A 19,660-nucleotide genomic window follows, 5' to 3' on the forward strand; every position below is an offset into this window, starting at 1 on the left:
AGCAGTGTGACTATGAGTCACTTGCTGTGTGAGGCTGAGAAAAACAAAAACAAAAACAAAAAACCCCAAAACCTGACCCAGAATCACCAAACTCAAACTCAACTGATTTCCAGCTGTTTCAAATGTAAGATTATTACAAAGCAGTTGACCGTGACCCATCCACATGAGCTGATTTATCTCAGCATCAGATCACTTTCTTCCCTTCTAGGCTTTCCAGACCTTTTCTCCCTTACTCCTCTGACCTTTTGAATTCTTTGTCTCCTCTGCCCTCAGCCTGTCTGGGGCTTTTCTGACTCTTAGTTTATTTCCAGAGAAGGTCGTGGTGAGTCCTCTAAGGTGTGATGTAACACATGAGTCATGTTCTCATTCTCCTGCTTTGTTGTTTCCTGATGACCTGGATGTCATCTCCCCTAACAGCTTTCATCTGTGTCCTCACAGCCCACCCCAAGGCTGTCTCCAGAGAGATGGACAGGTCCATATGCCTTTCCTCTGCAGTCAAGGAAAGATTAGCTGGAATATCTTTGATTATAATTTTCCAAAACAAAGGAATTCAGGTTTGCTTGTTCTACTGGGCCTTTTCAGGTGTCACTGGAAGTGACTATAAAGTGGCAAACTTTCTACTGCTAGTCACCATTAGTGAACAAGTAAATGAGATGCATGGAACAGAACATTCAAGTAATTTGTATTTGAAAATCCCTAGGAAAAAGTTCTAGTTATGTGATACATATATTCTACATATCACAAGTTTAGTTAAATCACGCTATGATATCCTGGGAACTGTGGTTTTCTATCTTTATGATTATGCAAAAGAGACAATTGCAAGTTGACTTCATACTGCTTTCTGTCTACTCTGATCAATACCAAACCTGCCTTTAATTCTGTTCTAAATGAAAGGTCTATAGAATTTATCCCTCTTTCTTCAAGGGATTATTAATCTCTTGAATCTCAAAAGCAATCAAATGTGAAAAGGAAGGGCCAGTGTGAATACTTGCAGCAAAGCCATCCTGTGCCAGGCTGTGTCTATTCTGTATATGTTAGTTGCTTTATTTCATCTTTGACACAAACCTTTCAACTCTACCCTATCTTCCTTTTGACACAGGAGGAATGTAGACTTGAAACCCTTAGGTAACTCACTCCAGATCATATAAACGGTAATTGGTAGGACCAGGAGTGAACTGGCCATCTGTCCAAAGCCTGCTATTTCTTTCCTATCAGTAGCTCCATCCTACCAGCTTCATATTAGAATCACTTGGATTTTAACTAATTTTATTTACAGCTGCTATTGGAAATGTGATCAGCCTTGTTCTCTTCAATAAGACTCTAGAATAGGAAACTGAACAGAGACTTGACCAGTTTTTTCTTGGTTGCCTAAGTTGTAAATGAAAAACCTGGCAGGTAAATGAGAATGCTCAGCCTGAAATGGCTTGAATCATGATGTTGCTTCCCCAAGTCATGTTGAAAGTTATCTCCAACATGGTTATTAAATTTTAACATACTGTTAAGAAGTGTGGGCTTTGGGAAGCAGGGTTTCCTATCCTGTGCCTTCTAAATTAAAGAAGTAACTCTGAAATCAAAGAGTTCCCAAGGGAAGGGAGAGCTAGACAGCCAGAGGCTGGTGGGAAAAAGTGTCTGGAACAGGTGAGTACTTGGAAGGGGCACTACCTCCTGGGCTTCTGGTACAGCAGGTCTGTTCCCAGTTGTGTGACGGATGGGCTCCCTTCCTGTGGGAAGCCTGATACCAGAGACAGGGCAGGAAAGGACTGATAACCAGGAATGCAAGAGAGACATCTTATTTATTGACCTTTATCTTAGAGTGCAAGGGAAATGTCCCCCAAGTGTATTTTCCCACATGACAAATTGCCCTTCCTCTTAATATCGCAACACAATCACAGTAAGTCAAAGTCATTTTTTTTTTTTTCTTTTTTTGGGTCTTTTTGGAACAGGATCTTCCTGTAGCCCCTGCTGGCCTGGAACTCACTATGTAGACCAGGCTGGCCTTGAACTCACAGAGATCTGCCTGCCTCTGCCTCCCAACTGCTGGGACTACAGGCATGTGCCACCACGCCCACAAAGTCACATCTTGACTTGCTTAAAGCATTTGCCTTCAAAACATTAGCAGTTAGCTTTGGAAAGTGAGATGATATGTGATTTTTTTCTTTCAGCTTCTCTGTATTTTATATAATGACCATGCATTTGAAACCTTTAATTTCCTTTAAAATCAGTACATAGAATTAGAGGGCTGTCATCCCTTCCTGGAGTCGGACTTAAAACCCACAAGGAGGTACTGTTTTAGAGAGTCAAATTTCTGTCTACCTAATATTTTATTGATTCATATGAATACTTAACAATATTAGCAAGTATACAATTGGCTTTCTGTATCTAAAGATCCAATCAATCAGGAATCAAATGTATTTTGGGTTTAAAGTGTCCCAGCACCCACATGGTGACTTACAACTGTCCATAACTCCAATTCTAGGGGATTTGATGCCCTCTTCTCACCTCTCTGAGCACTGTATGCACAGGGTGTACTTACATTCACATATATACATAAAATAAAAATAAATGAATAAGGGGCTGGAGAGATGGCTCAGCAGTTAAGAACACTGGTTGTTCTTGCAGAAGACCCAGGTTCGAATCCCAGCACCCACATGGCAGCTAACAGCTGTCCGTAACTCCAGTTCCAGGGGATCCGATGGCCTCTTCTGTCCTCCGCAGGCATTGCATGACACGGGTGTACTTACCTACATGTAGGCAATACACTCATACACTTAAAATGAAAAAAAAAGAATAAAAAAAATGAAAGTATTTGTAACACATGAGAGATCATGAAAGGCAAATTGATTGGACTAGGGACATCGTGAAATGTCTCTTAATTTTAAAAACATTTTCTTTGACTGGCTGTGGTAGTGTGGCCTATAATCCCAGCACTCAGTAGCCAGAGGCATGAAGATCTTTGTGAGATCCAGGCCAGCTTGGTCTACATAGTGAGTTCCAGGCCACCTGAGGCTACAAGGAAATTCTCTCTCAAGACACGGGTGCACTTACCTACAAGCAGGCAATACACGCATACACATAAAATAAAAATAATAAATAAAAAGTTTTTTAGAAGTTTCAAAAACAAGCTGGGTGTGGTGGTGCACGCCTTTAATCCCAGCACTCGGGAGGCAGAGGCAGGCGGATATCTGTGAGTTCAAGGCCAGCCTGGTCTACATAGTGAGTTCCAGGACAGCTGGGGCTACAGGGAGACCCTGTCTCAAAAAGACTGGAAAAAAAAAAAGTTTAAAAAACAAAAAACAAAATAAAACAAAAAAAGTCTTCTTTAGAAGAAATGGTCATTTAGATTCAACAACAAGCAGAAATCCGTGAGTATCATTTGGGGACAGAACCACCCTAGCCTTCTTCAGTGTTTTCTGCTGACCTTCTCCCTTAGTCACATGGTATCTTACTTGCCTTTGAAGTTTAAGGTAAATCCTGAAAGAGAAGCGGGGTCAGAGAACACCAAGATGGAGTTATAAGATTGGGGGAAGATGGTCTGAGGTCCAGGTATATCCCCAGAAGGGAAGGAAAGCAGTGGTGGAGAAGTACCGTGGTCACAGGTCCTTGGCAGCTTCTCAGAGGCTGCTGCAGCTGGACTTAGTCTAATGTTAGCATCTGCCTTGTCTGAACTCAGAATGAGTCCTGCCCTGCTACTGCTCTTCTTTCTTTGCATTGGGAAACATACCTTTGGTGGACTTTAGAGGTCTGGGGGAAAGAGAAAAACACCTCTATGGTAAAGTCTGTTTTTTACCATTTCAGTTTGTGCAAAAAAAATGAAAACATTCTCACATCAGATAATTTCCTTCTTCTTTATGGCAAGAATTTTGTTTTTGTTCGAAAAAGCTAGCTTAATAATCTTTCCATAGAGCCTGAGAGTGTTTAGCTCCTTTTTCTTTCTTAATTCCTGGAATTGCCAGCATGGTGTCTCCTAGACAACACTCCCGTTTCATCACTCTGTGCTTGCAGTCTCCCTGCATTCTGTTGTCCTAGTGAGATGGTCCAATGGCACTGAGGTTAGTGGATATGAACGTAGGTCAGGAGTGGCTCCTTTTTCTAGCCCTTGGTTGGAGGTGATGGTATTTTCAAGGAAAGGACGTCAGGAGGAGCTTCTTGTCTTTCAGCTTACATAGTGGACAGTTTCTCCTCAGTTGTTTCTTAGGCTGTCCTACCACATCTCATAGTTGTAGGGTCTTCGATCTTATGTTTTCCAGGACAAATGTCCCTTGTTCCTTTGATATTTAAATCTTCTGACTGAGAGACAAGTCTCAGAGTTCTACACTAGTAGCTCCATTTCTAAGAACAGATACTCATGCCACAGTCAGGCTACCTGCAGTCTTCAGGTGCTATCTGATTGTTGTCTAGGAAATTGATAGCTCAGGCCAGTTGGCATCAGTGTACTGGGTTTAAAACTGGCTCAGAAATTCTGACTAGCTTGTATTACATTATGTAAGGTATGTGATAACTCATCCTGAGTTTCCCCATTATAATTTCCAAATGGGGATTATGACCTTACAAATCTGACAATAAAGTAATGTGAATGTACTGCTTGGCACTTAAAAGGCATTCGACAAGTAGTATTTCCTCAATTCCTTATTCGTAAGTTAATAAGACTGTGTTCGTCTATCTAAATGACAGGATTTTCCAAAGACTTAAATAGACTCTTTCACTATAGTCAGGAATAATAAAGTATAGGTATTCATGTTTGTTTTTCTACCTACTTTCTATTGTCTTTATTACACTGTATCTCAGCTGTCTGACTTTATGAGATTATTCAGAGTTGGAACTCTATCCAAAAGCTTCTATAGGTCCCAGGACCTAAAACATCCCAGTAAGAGTTTGATTAATGAACAAATGAGTTAATGGATTCCAAATTAAGCATTTAGGTCATGAACTTTGATAACTTCATATGTCTCATAAGTACCTTCAACTTAATAAGCATTTGTTGAACATGTAGAATTTTATAATTAATTAATTAATTAATTTTGATCTTTTTGAGACAGGGTCTCCCTAAAGCCCCAGCTGGCCTGGAACTCCTTATGTAGATCAGGCTGGCCTTGAACTCACAGAGATCCACCTGTCTCTGCCTCCTAAGTGCTGGGATCAAAGGCATGTACCGCCATGCCCAGCCTTATTTATTTATTTTTATTTTGTGTGCATGAGCTTTTTGTCTGTATGTATGCAATGTCCATAGAGACCAAAATATGGCATCAGATCCTCTGGAACTGGGGTTAATGACAGATGTTAGCTGCCATGTGGGTTCTAGGAACCAAATCCAAGACCTCTGCAAAAGTAGCCAGTGCTCTTAACCACTGAGCCATCTTTCCAGTAACAAAATGTAGAATTTTTATCATAATTCTCCTATGGAGCCAAGGTCCTTTAAGGTAAGGCATACTAATCACTTACTAAGATAACTGCAAGAACTTCTACAACATAGATACATTGGTCTCGTAAACTATATATAAAAAGAGGCAGGTTGAGAGAGAGAGAGAGAGAGAGAATGAATATTTGGTTAAGAGAATAAGCGAAGTTTTACTAAGGATTGAGGTAGCTCTGGAATGAACCTTGAAAGAACAAAACCCCAATAGTAGTGAAGGGTGCTCTAGTGGGCATCTGTGCCAACATAGAAGTGTGATGAGCATTCAGAGGCCTGCAAGCAGCACATAAGAGGGCTATTTGCAGCCCCAAATATGTGTGAGCTGGTGAGAGCTACAGAGACAGGGAGGGCTTTGAAAACTAGCTACACTGAGAAATTGGTTAAGTGGAACAGTGAGAACAACTGAAAACGTAGGGAACATTGAGATTTGCTTAATGTGTATTGGATGCCTCCTATTTCAGAAAAGGCAAAGCAGGCTCAGATGTTGGAAGTGGAAGAACAAGATTCTACTAACATCTCTTTGCTCTTGGAGGAACACTCCCACTATATCACATCCCCTCCTATGGCAGACTCCTTTTCACTATGGGTTGGCTGGGCTAGGCTGAGCTGTAGTGAGAGGGTCTGCAGCTAGGGTTCTAGCTGAGAGGAAGTGAGGCTATCTCCTTTACATTATATTAACAACTGAACCACCTCCACAAATAAAACCATTTCAGACATGAAGTGAGCTCTCACTTCCCTAATGAGGATTCCTGAAATGATCAACTCTGAACATAGGACTGACTGAAGATGATAGAGAGAGCCAGACTTTGAAGTAAAAAAATAAGCCAGTCATATGTGAGTCTGTCTTGAGGGCAGCCAGTGCTATGATTAAATATGCATTGTGGAAAGATAATCTTGTCATCAGTGTGGTGCCTGGATTAGGCATGGAGTGGGTGGCAGAGAAGAGAGGACTTCTGCAGAAATCCAGCAGGAAGAGAGGTGGAAGAGAGAGAGAGAGAGAGAGAGAGAGAGAGAGAGAGAGAGAAGATGGGGGAGAGAGAGAGAGAGAGAGAGAGAGAGAGAGAGAGAGAGAGAGAGAGGAGAGAGGAGAGAGAATATGATGAGAAAGGATCTATACTATGGCCTGTTGTCAGGAGAAGTAGGTAAATTGGGGGTGATGCCAAACTCAGTTTGGGGTGCTGTGCTCTTTTCTGTTCTCCCACCCCTGACACAGCAACTTTGGGTTTTTGTTTCATCTGAGGGTTTCCATGAGAAAGGTGGTCTTCCCTGCTCTGATTATTCTGGAAGGAACAGGAAAACAGGGTAATTCCTACTCTGTAATTTCCTCTCAGGAAAAACTAAATATTCAAAGTTAAAACATTTCATGGACATATAAAAATAAGCAGAATAAAGCTGGGTGTGGTGGTGCATGCCTTTAGTCCCAGCACTCTGGGAGGCAGAGGCAGGTGGATCTCCGTGAGTTCAAGGCCAGCCTGGTCTACATAGGGAGTTCCAAGCCAGCTGGGGCTACAGGGAGATCCTATTTCCAAAAGACCAAATAATAATAATAATAATAATAATAATAATAATAATAATAATAAAATCGGAATGAAAAACAAATCTTCCTTTGAAGATGAGAATACAGTTATTCACTGTTATTGCTGCCACGGCATCTCCTGTCCCCCTGAGGAGTAGCTGACCATTGGTCTTGACACTGGGTGATCAAGGTGCCCTTGGTTGCCTGAGCCTCTCATAGTTTTAGTGCTGAAAGCTCTGCATCCTAGCATCCCTCCATGGCCACTCTAAGATTAAATTTGGATTCTAATCCTGGGTTCTAATCCTGGTTCTGTGACTGATATGAAACCATGAGACACAGCTTTTCCAAGCATCGTTTCTCACCACAGAAGGAGAAGGTGGGGCTTCTCCTTGTACATTTTCTACTGAGGTGAGTTCATGTAGTCCCATGAATCTAAACATCATGCATTATAAGATATCTATCTTTAGGCCTGACCATCTCTCCCACCCTGAGCTACAGACTTGGATTCCCACCAGCTTTCTTCCCAGCTCCACTCAGATGTCTGATAAGCATCAGTACCTTAATGCCCAAACAAAACTCTTGAATCTTTCTCAAACCTGCCCTTTCTATGTATCTACTCTTTCCTAGTAGACAACACTAGTAACGAAGCAACTGCTTTTACCAAAAGATCCAGGAACTACATTGCATCCCCTCCTATGGCATATTTTGATTTAATTTAAATCTTTGATTTCCCTTTGTGCCCCAAAACAAATTCCAGGCCAAAACCAAAAAGTTTTGTAGGACCTAGAATGTGTCTCAGAAACATCTACTTCAGACAGTATCCAGAAAGACTTTTTTTTAAAATAAAACCTACCTCTTTGCCATGGTACACGAAGCACTCTAGACTTGGCTTCTGCCCCACTCTTGCCCCTCAGCTCCACCCAGCCCTTTACCCTCTCACCCATATTTAGAGCCTCTGACCCTGTCCTCCACCCTGGACTGGACTTCTTCCTTCCCAGGTCTTTAGTCTCCTTCCAGTCATTAAGGCTTCGGTTCAAATGTCCCTTCCACAGAGGCCTGCTCTAACCACCCACCTGGTGTTGGGTGAGAGTTAGGCTATAGGCACTCGGACTGCAGCCCTGAGGACAGACTGGGAGGGGGGGCACAGGCAGAGGGAGCCACTGAACCATAGACCAAGAAGGGAGCAGTAGCCCCAAACTGCCCACCACAGAAGTTAGTTGGGAGGGCCCAGAGGAGAAGTTTATGAGGCCAGAGAAAAATGCTCAGGTAAAACAACTTCAAAGAAACAAAAATGTTAAAAGCTTAGGACTCAGAAAAGTAGCATTGAACTTCTCATTGTTGACTGGGAATTCTGAATTCCCTTCCCACTGTCCTTTGTCAAACTTCAAGAGAAGAAAGAATGGGACTTTGAACAAAGGAAAAGGGACTGATTTTTCCTACAATAGGTTGGGCCCCAGCTACAGGCCCTAACAAGGGACAGATGGGGAGAAACCTTCCCTTTGGATGAATGTTTACACATGGAAAAGTGAGTCTTAGAAATTAAATCTCTGAATCAAGACATTTACAGCCTTCAATGATTATGCGGTATTCTGTTGTTTAAGAGAGTCCAGAAAATGTCCAGAAACAGCCTAGGGCTACTAGAGATGGTAGGAAAAAAACCTTCCCTTCTGGAGTACATCTTAAAGAGACAAAGTTCTATGAGAGCTGTATTTAGAGAAGTCCAGGTGGGAGCTGAGCCCAAAGCTGTCTAAAATCCCTGGCCTGAGGCTGGAGAGTGTGATCAAGGTATCACAGGAAAGGTCAGGCCACCAGTCTTGTTCATCTTCTCTTCTTTATCCAGAGGGTTTGTGTCTCAAAAATGAGCCTTGATTTTGCTCAGGAACTAGTAGGAGACTTATCCCTATTCTTCCTCTCTCAGGGATCTCAAAGCTATTTGGGAAAGCTCTCTTCTTTGATGGGGCTAACTGTGCGTGCCCACTGAAGTGTTTTATTTGAATAAACATATTTCCTTTCATTTTTCTCAGATTCATAAGAGGTGTTGTGGACTTGTTACCTGCTGGGCCTGACTACTCTTCCTTTCCAGAGAACAGTTTTGCTTATCTGATATCTGGTTCTGGACAATTCACAGGTGCAAAAGGAAATTGAAAACCCTAAGTGCATTCCTCTGCAACTCCTCATAGAAGATACCATTATGTCCAAAATTGTGTCTCACTGATGGTCACCAATTTGGAGAAAACTGCTTCAGAGCCCAGAACCAACTAGAAAATTTCCTTCCTCCAGGTCATCTAGGAGTAGGTGGTTCTGCCCAGAGCTGAGTCCCTGTGCCTTAGGAAGGTTTCTGGAGGATGTTGACTTTCCCTTCCCCAGGGATGCCCAAAGTACATTCTGTATTGGGTAAGATGTGTTTATCTTGAAAAAACAGTACATTTTGTGGGATGCAAGAATAAAGTACTTAAACAAAGAGCCAGTTTTCTGTACATTTGCCCTTGAATGCTGGACTTTAGATGCCAGGTCTTGCTGGTGTCCTGGAAATTTCAGAACTAAATCAAGTTTAGTAACAGGCAGTCTTGTATTTATCTTCATATGCTAGAAACAGTGTTAAGGGCATTATCTTTATCCTTACTAAGTCTTCCCCAAACCAGGGGGTATTGTGAACTCTATTTTATACACAAACAGGAATACAGAGAATTTGGTAAAACAACTGCCACAAGGTCACAAAGCGAGCAGGCAGTAAAGCTGCTTCAAGCCCCAGAGCCCGATTCAAGATGTCCTCATGTTTTGTTTGTCTGGACAAAATCCCCTTATGTTTCCTGGGCTGGTCTTGAACAGTTCAACTCAAGGTATCCTCCTGCCTCAGTTTTCTAAGTAGCTTTGACTACAGGCTGGCATTTCATCTCTCCTTGAGGACCTATCCAGCTCAGACTCCTGCTTACTCTGGAACAAAGGGTAGTGATTACTATGACAGCTCCATAATGCTTAGATTTGCAGTATATCCAATTTATTAGTATTACCATCAAAGGAATTGCAGTATCCTGGCACAATTCGAAGGACAGCTGCTGCTGTGCTGCAGAGGAGTGAAAAGAAAGGTGGAATTCTGCAGCTTCGGATCTAGGGTGCTAGATTTTCTCCCTGATTAGCCCTGGCAAGTTGGAGGTGCTGAGGTAGTGATGCTATAAAAAGAACTATGAAGTCATTTGCCTTCCCTCATGGCAGAAAGGCAACCAAGCTTTACTGAGCCCAGTGGACAGTCCATGAGGCAAGCATAGGTTCAAACCCCAGCTCTGCTGCTTCCTTGATGTGTGGCTGTGAACCTTTTAGTTTGTTTCCACATGTGTAGAATGGAGTTAGTAAGGCTTACGTGGCAGGACTGTTTGATGGATTAGAGATAGAGTGCACAAGACCTAGAATGGTACCTGACATGCAATGATAATTATCCTGTGGCAGACACCATATTATCTACATTTGTTATCGCGCTTAATCCTCACAACACACTCTCAAAAAGATTATGTTGGTTCATTGAAGGGAAGTAAGCCTCTGAGACGCTCTATCACGTCTCCCAGGGCACACAGCTGGAAGAGTCAAGCTTGGATTTGTCTTCTGCAGGTGAAGCCCACACTAGCTCTGTTTTTACAGGCCCTCTGGCTACCACCCCTTGCTTCATGGGCCATTCAACAGCTGATTTATCTGTTAGGGCACAAAGAGATATGGATAATGAAACAAAATAAAAATGCAAACAAATTTCCAGTTATTTTCTCAGCATCTGGCAATGGTACAAAAAGTACAGTGAACTGTTTAGATCAGAAGAAGGGGCAATCTTGTTTACCCCTTTCCACTGTGCGTGTGTGTGTGTGTGTGTGTGTATGTGCAGTATGTGAGCATATTTGTGTGTGTGCAGATGTGTGTGAGTGTGGGGGTCAGAGGTCAACTTTGGGTCTTGTTCCTTGGGAGCCATCCTCCCTGTTTTTTGAGACAAGGTCACCCACTGGCTTGGGACTCAGTAATTAGGCTAAGCTGTCTGGTCAGCAAACCCTAGGGGTCTGCCTGCTTCTGCCTCATCAACAGTGGGATTACAAACACAGGCCACCATGCCCAGCTTTTTATGTGGGTGCTGGGGCTCAAACTCTGGTCTTCATGCTTACATAGCAGGCACTTTATCAAATGAGCTATCTGTCCAGCTCCCCCAGTTTTATGTTGTTTTTTTAAAGGCAGGGTCTAATGTATCCCAAGCTGGCCTCAAACTTACCATGTAGCTGAGGATGAGCTTGAACTTCCGATTTTCCTGCCTCCATCTTCTAAGTGCTGGGATTACAGGTGTGCACTACTGCAACGGGTTTAAATGGTGCTAGAGAGCGAAGCTAGGGCCTCCTGCACGCTAGGCAAGCATACTACCAACTTAGCTACATCCCCAGCCCAGCCCTTCCTATTTTAAATGGAACTATACCTGGAGAACACTAATCTAAGAAATTGAAACTGAAAAACGTACTCTGGCAATAAATGTCTAAACATTGCTGAGTTAAACCTGATGATCCACTGGGGAATTTTTTTTTATCAGATCCTTTATTATAGCCACAACCCCAAGAGAATTAAGCACAAATTTCTTCTTGTGTTGTCTTTTATGGTCTCCTAGGAGTAACAGTTGTGAGAAAATTTTGAAGTTAAAATTCAGTATTACAGACATAGTATACAAGTTCAGTACAAGGCAAGCTGGGAGACAAGACCCAGCTTAGGGCCCAGGAGGAAAGGAAAGAGGTTTTCCTGCCCCATAGGCCATCCAAATAACTGTGCCCACTGGTCACTCAGATACATGGAAAAGAGCTTGGGATATGAGTGGATCTGGGATGTAAATCACTGAGCCCATGGAATTAGTTAAATGGTAAAAACTAAATGAAATAACAGTGAATTAAAAACGGGTAGATTCTATAGAATAAATGCTGAAAAGGAAAACTTTAGGAATAGCAACACTGAAGGAGCAGGCAGAACTGACCAATGATAGAACCAGAACAGCGAGAGTGACCAAGGGAGGACAGCGCTTGTGAAGGTTAGCAAGAGTCCAAAGCAGAGGCCAAACAAAGTGAGGACGCAGATGAGTCATTGACAACTGAGTGGTTTCCACCCTAGAGAACAGTTTCAGTCAGAATAGTGGAATCAGATGGTGGAAGCTTGAGAAGGACATGGGAAACAATGAAACAGACTTGGGGGCTCAGAATTGCTCATTGATAATTGAAGACGTCGAAGCAACTACTAACTGGAATTTCAGCTCATCAACATATGCTAAACAACATATTTCCTGAAGTGTTCTCTGAAAGATTTTTAGTAATTTATTTAATTACTAAATTAGTAATTTATTTAACTACTAAATCTATTATTTTTATTTTTTGTGTATGAGTATATTGCCTGCATCTAGGTAAGTGCACCTTGGAGGTCAGAGAGGGTGTCAGATTCCTTTGGAACTGGAGTTAATGGACAGTTGTTAGCCACCATGTGGGTGCTGGGAATTGAACATGGGTCCTCTGTAAGAAGAGTCAGTGCTCATAACCACTGGGCAATCTCTCCAGCCCCTCAACTAAAAATCTTTCAGAGAACACTTCAGGAAATATTTTATTTATTTTTTAAAATATTTTATTTATTATTTTTATTTTATGTGTATTGTGTAAGTGCACCCATCGTATGCAATGCCTATGGAGGTCACCTACGGAGGACAGAAGAGGCTGTTGGATGCCCTGGAACTGGAGTTACAGGCAGTTGTTAGCTGCCATGTGGGTGATGGGATTTGAACCCGGCTTTTCTGCAAGAACAATGTTCTTAACCGCTGAGCCATCTCTCCAGCCCCTAAAATATTTTTTTTTAAAGATTTTTAGTTAAAGTCACATGCAAATCCTTTTCTCTTTGGGGATACTGAGGCATGGCCTTGACCATCTTATTTGGATACCGTGCCTATTTTCTCTGGAATTGTTTCCTAACCGATGCTTGCTATGGAATCTTCATAGATGAGAGTGTATGGGCAAGCACATCCAAGTAAAGTGGTTCTATGGGCAGAACAAGTCCAAAGAGCAAAAATAAACAGTACCATCATGAATCTGATTGAACTCTGAACCCGTGGTGTGCATTTTAAAATTCTGGCATACAATTTATTTATCTTAGCAAGATACTTTTTTTAACTTTGGGTACACTTAAGCACGACATGCACTTTTCTTAGGTCTTACTACTTTTAATGTTCTCCAAAACTCATTTCTATCACTTGCCTGTTTCATGAACTCAAATAGTTAGTGACCTGTGCCAAGGTATCTTTCGGGGGTTCTTTGCCAAGGCACTTATTGTACCTCTGAAATAAAACAGAACGTTTGCCTCTTTCTGGTTATTTATTTATTTATTTATTTATTTGTCTTTTTTAAGACAGGGTCTCCCTGTAGCTCCAGCTGGCCTGGAACTCACTATGTAGACCAGGCTGGCCTTGAATTCACAGAGATCGGCCTGCCTCTGCCTCCCAAATGCTGGGATTAAAGGTATGTGCCACCATGCCCAGCCTATTTATTTATTTTTATCTTTTTGAAATATTTATATTTTTTTATCTTTTTGAGATTTTTTTTTTTAATCTTTTTGAGATAGGGTCTCCCTGTAGCCCCAGCTGGCCTGGAGCTTGTATGTAGACCAGGCTGGCTTCGATCTCACAGAGCTCCCCTTGCCTCAGTGCAATACCACACTCAGCATTGCCTCATTATTCTTTATTGTAAAGTCCATTTATTGTGGTACAAGATATAAACAGAGCATTTATAGATTCATGACAGCACAGAGTTGCTCACTGACAGCTGAAGACTTTTATGATATTCTAAGCATGTTTGAGAGAAAGTAGAGGATTATCTACTGGTAGAAATCAGGTCTTAGAAAATATGATGTTTGGCCTGGGCATGGTGGCATACTCCTTTAATCCCAGCACTCGGAGACCGGGGCAAGGGGAGCTCTATGAGATCAAGGCCAGCCTGGTCTACATAATGAGTTCCAGCTAGAGCTACAGATAGGCCCTGTCTCAAAAAAGGGAAGGAAAAGGAAGGAAGGAAGGAAGGAAGGAAGGAAGGAAGGAAGGAAGGAAGGAAGGAAGGAAGGAAGGAGAGAAGAGAAAACATCATGTTTGCGTGTGTTAATAAAAACAAAACAGGAGAAAGTATGTTAATCATATTGAAGCCTGCAACTACAGCAGTGCATCTCCCCTGGAGTCTAATCAAAGAAACATTCAATAAAGGAGTATGTTATTATGCTAGCTACCTGCTGGGTAATTGGAGTTAATATAGCTAGGAAAACCCTTGGAGCTCATATAAAACATATATCTTAGCATCACCCCACCCAGGATTGAGGGCATCTCCATCAGTCATTGAGTGAAGGATGCTGGGATGGAGAAGAAAGTAGTGAGCATCAATGGCACTAATGTCCTGGCAACTCATGCCCTGGAAATGGCAAGCAAAAGCCCTCTGGCCAAGGAAGTCCACAGGGGTGCACTGATGGTATTAAGGGGAGGCAGACATAGCAAAATGTTGCCTTTAGCACTGTTCTTCTGCCCTGTGGTACTCTGATGCTTTCAAAGTCAAGTTTCAGAAAACTGAATAGTGGCCCACTAAAACTTACCTTATAAAAATATGTATTTTTCTAGGGTGTTGTATTAGGTCACTAGGACTGCCATAATAAAGTCCCTCAGAATGGTGGACTTAACCAACAGAAATTTATTTTCTCATAATCGGGAGTCTTAAAGCTTGAGATAAAGGAGTCAGCAGGGCTATTTTCTGTTTTTTTTTTCTTCTTGGTTTGTGTATGGCCATCTTCCTCTGGTGTCTCACATAGACTTCCCTCTCTGTATGTCTGTGTCCTAATCTCTCCTTTGTGTCTCAACCAAAGTTAGAGTAGGCCCACCCATATGGCCTCATTCTACTTTTTGCCACTTTGAAGGACCCATTCCAAATACAGTTGTATTCTGAATACAGTGGTTTAGAGCTTCAACATATGAGTTTGGAGGTACACAATTCAGTCCATGACATATATAGTTCAAAAATGGGATTGTTAAAAAGAGCATATACATTTTGTATTTCAATAAGTGAGCCAAATTGCCTTTGGGGAAACACAAAGGCAGCCACCACAAAGATGTTGCTTTGGCTTAAGGATTATTTGGAATTAAAGGCATTTTAAGAAACTGTCCCGAGAAGCAAGTTCTGACTCTTTCTTCCTAAAGCTTGTGAAGTTGTCTTCCCTGTGCTAAGATAAAAGAAACATTCTTATCACCAGAGATGGGGCAGAGAGGATTCTCTGCAAGTGCCCTTGCTAAAATAACTTTCAACATGAAACAAGAAGACTAGTTATGAAGAAGAAGGGGCTGGCAAGAATTGGGGAGGGATGAGGACAGCAAGGGGCTGGGTACGATCACAGTACATTGTATATATGTCTGAAATTGTCAGAAATAAAAAAGGAAGCATAATTTCTTCATTTAGCTTTCCCCATATGTTAGGTGCCTGTTTTCATTCATCCCAATATAAAAGCATAGGCAGGAGCTCGACAGATGGTTCAGCAGTCAAGAGCACTTGCTGCTCTTGCAGAGGACCTGAGTTAGTTTTCAGTACCCAGGTCCTGTGGCTCACAACTACCTGTCACTCCGGCGCTGAGGGATTCAATACCCTCTTTTGGCTTCTTTGGGCACTGGTACTCACATGTACATACCCACACACAGACATACATGTATACACATCCATAAAAATCTGTTTTAAGTATAGGGAACATGGTTCTCCAATTCTACCAAAAATAATGCCATTTTGCAGTAAACTAGCATTTAGTTCTGTGCACAGAGGCAGCATGTTAGACCTTAGCAAAACTGAACCATCCTTCCCCTGATGTGAGATTGTTTACTTAGATCTTCAAATCTTCAAATAAGAACAAGAATAAGATGCATCCAGACACACAGCTCCTCTCTAGGTCTGGTTTGCTTTTGCCCTCTGTTGGTTACCACATAAACTTAGGAGTCTGCACAATAGGAGCTTGTGGGGAGGGAGAGGGGAGCATCCTCCATCCGTGCAGCTGCTCCTAAGCCACTCAATGCTCTGTAAGTAAGCCCTAGAAAACTCATTTGCTTATCAAGTTGAACTTTTTTCAAATCATTCTTTGGTCTGCTGACACCATCTCTATTTTGAGGCAGAACCTTCTTTTATGTCTCCTTAGGAAATCCAAGCAATTGGCATTCAAACAGGGACCAGACACACCCAAAGATGAGTGAGGTGGAGCATCTGTAGGGGAAATCCTGGGTGGCTGGCTGTGTATGACACCATTCCTGGGGAGATGTGAACAGATGTCTCTTAACCCCAGATAGGGAATTGATGACAAACCAAAGTAATGGTACCACCAAAGTCCAACTTGGTGAACCAATGAATTTATTAGGGATACTTTCAGAAGCATGGGTGACTCAAGGCAGTTTCATCACCAGTAGTCCACCCCAGCATAGGTGACAACTCACACAACTTGCAGAAAGGTTGGAGAGTTTTTTTCCAGGCAGGATGGCTGGCCTGAGTCTCTTCAACAGTCATTACTACTTATATAATCTTGAGGAGGGAGGAACCTTGTACATCTGGTCGGTTTCAGGGACTTCCTGAGACTTATGAACTGTTCACTTCCTGAGTCTTAACAAATTCCCTTTAAAATTTTCCAAGTCTTAATAAACTCCCCTCCAGAAAGTGCCTCTAAATGGTAAGACGCAGCACTCCTTTTTCATGAGTGTAGCTTGCTACCTCAGTACAGGGATGCCCCGCCAAAGCACCTAACAGTCTAGAGACTATATCACAGCTCATGAGAGCAGAATGTATGGGACAGGAGTGCAGAAGATCTTGGCTCTGACTGGCCCCTGCTCTGGAGGATAGGACATGTTACTGCCTGCCTAGAGGGAAATAGATCACTTGGAGGAACTCTAGCTAGAAAGGGTCTGTGAGTAGGGTTCCCCTATCTTGCCCCTGACTTGGCAGGTCAATTAGATAAAGGCAAGATCAAATGGAAGTTTTGGCATGTCTTTCCTTACCACTGAGGGTACAAAAGGGAAATACAGTATACTGTATACTTTGGGACCCAAAGACCTGGAGCCCTTAGGAAGAGCCAGACAAAGGAGGGAGAGAATGTAATGGAAGTTGTAGAGGATAGCCCCTGGGTCTGACCTTGGTACAGACAAAGGAAAAGTCTGTAATTCGGCTTCTGTTACAAAAGGAACTTTTACCTAAACCTTGTTAATCATGTGTTTTGAGATCATTTAGTATGCATATTCAATCTGCCTTCCTATTGTGTAATCAGCTTATCTAAATTTAACCAGCCTTTAGGAAAAAATGTAAATAATCTTACTAGGCCTTGGGCTCCCCATGTAATCAACTTTTATAAGCTAAAACACATAACTTTAACCTTAAACTATGTTCCTTATTGCTCCCTCATGACCCTTCGTTGCCCCTGACCCAGAATAATGTGTGTGTGTTGTGCTAATTTGATTGATGAATATCAATATTGGAATTGAAATCAAGGAATTATCCACAGTGAATGTTGCAAGCAACATGTGGGCATAGGTTGATAACATCTGTTTGTATATATACATGTTGTTCTGGGTCAGAAAAAGCAACCTTTTGCCTTGTAAAAACTGGCTAAAGATTCTTCAAAATGCAGTTCCTCATTCTTTTCCCATACCATGCTTAAATTTGCTGTTCAATAAATAGAGTACACTCTTTGTTCAAGAGGAACAGTTCTGAGCAAAATCAGAACACTTCAGAACAGACTGGGCTCATTCTTGATTAAATGACTCTAGGAACTAGTCTTTCTTTAATGTGGTACCACCACAATTCAGCATACAGACAGACAGAGGCATTAACGATAGCCCTGCTCAAGAGACTATGTCATCAGGGACTGTTTAGCTTGTGAGCTGCTTAAATTGGAGAAAACTTTAATGGACCGCTAGTGGGATACAACTTCTATCAATGTGGGGGAAGTGCTAGTAGACCTAAGCAACTTGGATCATCTCATAACTGAGAACACAAACTGTTAAGGCATCTAAGGGGACACCTCGAAAGGAAAATGACTGAGGAACCCCATTTAAATGACCAGGAAGCACCTGTGGCAGGATTCGTATGGTGCTAGGGTCCCATGAGATACAATGGTAGTGTTTGCTGAGACCTTTGAAATTTCTGAAAAGGACAAAGATGGAGTGCACCAGAGGAATGGAGTGATGACTCAGTAAGTAAAGCACTTGTCATGCAAGTATGAAGACTGCAGTTGAGCTTCCCCAATACCCATGTGAGAGCTGTGTGGCTCCTCTCATCTGTAATCCCAGTGTACTGGAGGCAGAATCCTTAGAGTAAGCTGGCTAGCTAAATTGGTGCTCTCTGAAGTCAAGTGAAGCTCTGCCTCAGTATTCAAGGTGGAGAGTGCCTAAGGAAGACACCTGGGCTAAACCTTGGGCATCCACATGCACATGTATGTGCAAATACAAGTGCGAACATGAGTGCATGCACATACACAGACACACACACAGACCACAAACTCATGAAAGAAGGAAAGAGAGAGAAAAGGAAAGAAAGAGAAAAAAAGAAAGAAAGAAAGAAAGAAAGAAAGAAAGAAAGAAAGAAAGAAAGAAAGAAGGAAGGAAGGGCAGGAAAGAAATGAAAAGAATGAAAGAGAGAGAGAAACGGAGTGCACCAAGCACAGAGTTCCACTCTAGGGTGAGCCTGCTCGGGACACCACATAAGCTCAGAGCTCTGTAAGACAGGAGCCCAGTGGGAATGTAGTAACGTTTTTGAGTGTAGTTGCTTATAAGCTGTCATATGCTCTGTAAGTAACCCCTAATAAACTGGGTTTGAATCATTCTTTGATCTGTTGGACCCTTCCCAAGTCAGAGGCAAAAGTTTATGCCTCTTTAGGAAATTTACAGAACAACAACACTTAGGTTTTGCTACTCTAGGTTATTTCTTATGAAGGCACCTTAGTCATATAAAGGATTAACTAAATCTGTAATTTTTTTTCTCCTGTTAATCTATCTGATATCAGTTTAATTCTCATGTCCTGCTGGGGTATCCTAAGAGGGTAGAGATTTTTTTTCTTCCCCTACCCCATCCTAAGTGGTACCCCCTGACTTAAGTTCAACCAACAACATTTGAGATTTATTTACTTTATTCCCACATTTTTTTGTCAAAACTGATATGAATTTAAAAATTTTTTCTCATCAAATTAAAAAGTGTCATATTTTTGTTCCAAATTTCCTAATTACTGCTGAGACTGAGGACCTCTTTATATTTTTATAGGTTATTCAGTTTTCCTCCTGCCTTCTCATATTATTTATCTTTTAAAACTATTATTTTTATTTTATGTGTATGAGTGTATTGCCTGCTTGTATGTAAATGCACCCATGTTGTGCAAAGCCTGAAAAAGTCAGAAGAGGTGTCAAATCTCTTGGAACTATAGTTACAAATGGTTCTTACCTGCCATATGAGTACTAGTAATCAAACCTGGGTCCTCAGAAAGAGCAGCCACTGTGCTTAACTGCTGAGCCATCTCTCCAGCCCCTTAATTGTCTTTTAAAAAATGAGAATTTTTTTTTCTTGAAAGCATAAAAATTTGCTCCTTAATAATTAGTAGACATGAAAAACATTACCATTGAAATCTACCTGATGACTTTATATCCATGCTCAGATGCCAAGGAGCTCAGAAAGTAACCGACTATGACTAGTAATAATCAGATATAT

The sequence above is a fragment of the Nannospalax galili genome, unplaced genomic scaffold (genome assembly GCF_000622305.1).
Source record: "Nannospalax galili isolate Female #2095 unplaced genomic scaffold, S.galili_v1.0 scaffold284, whole genome shotgun sequence".
NCBI classification, from domain to species: Eukaryota; Metazoa; Chordata; class Mammalia; order Rodentia; family Spalacidae; genus Nannospalax; species Nannospalax galili.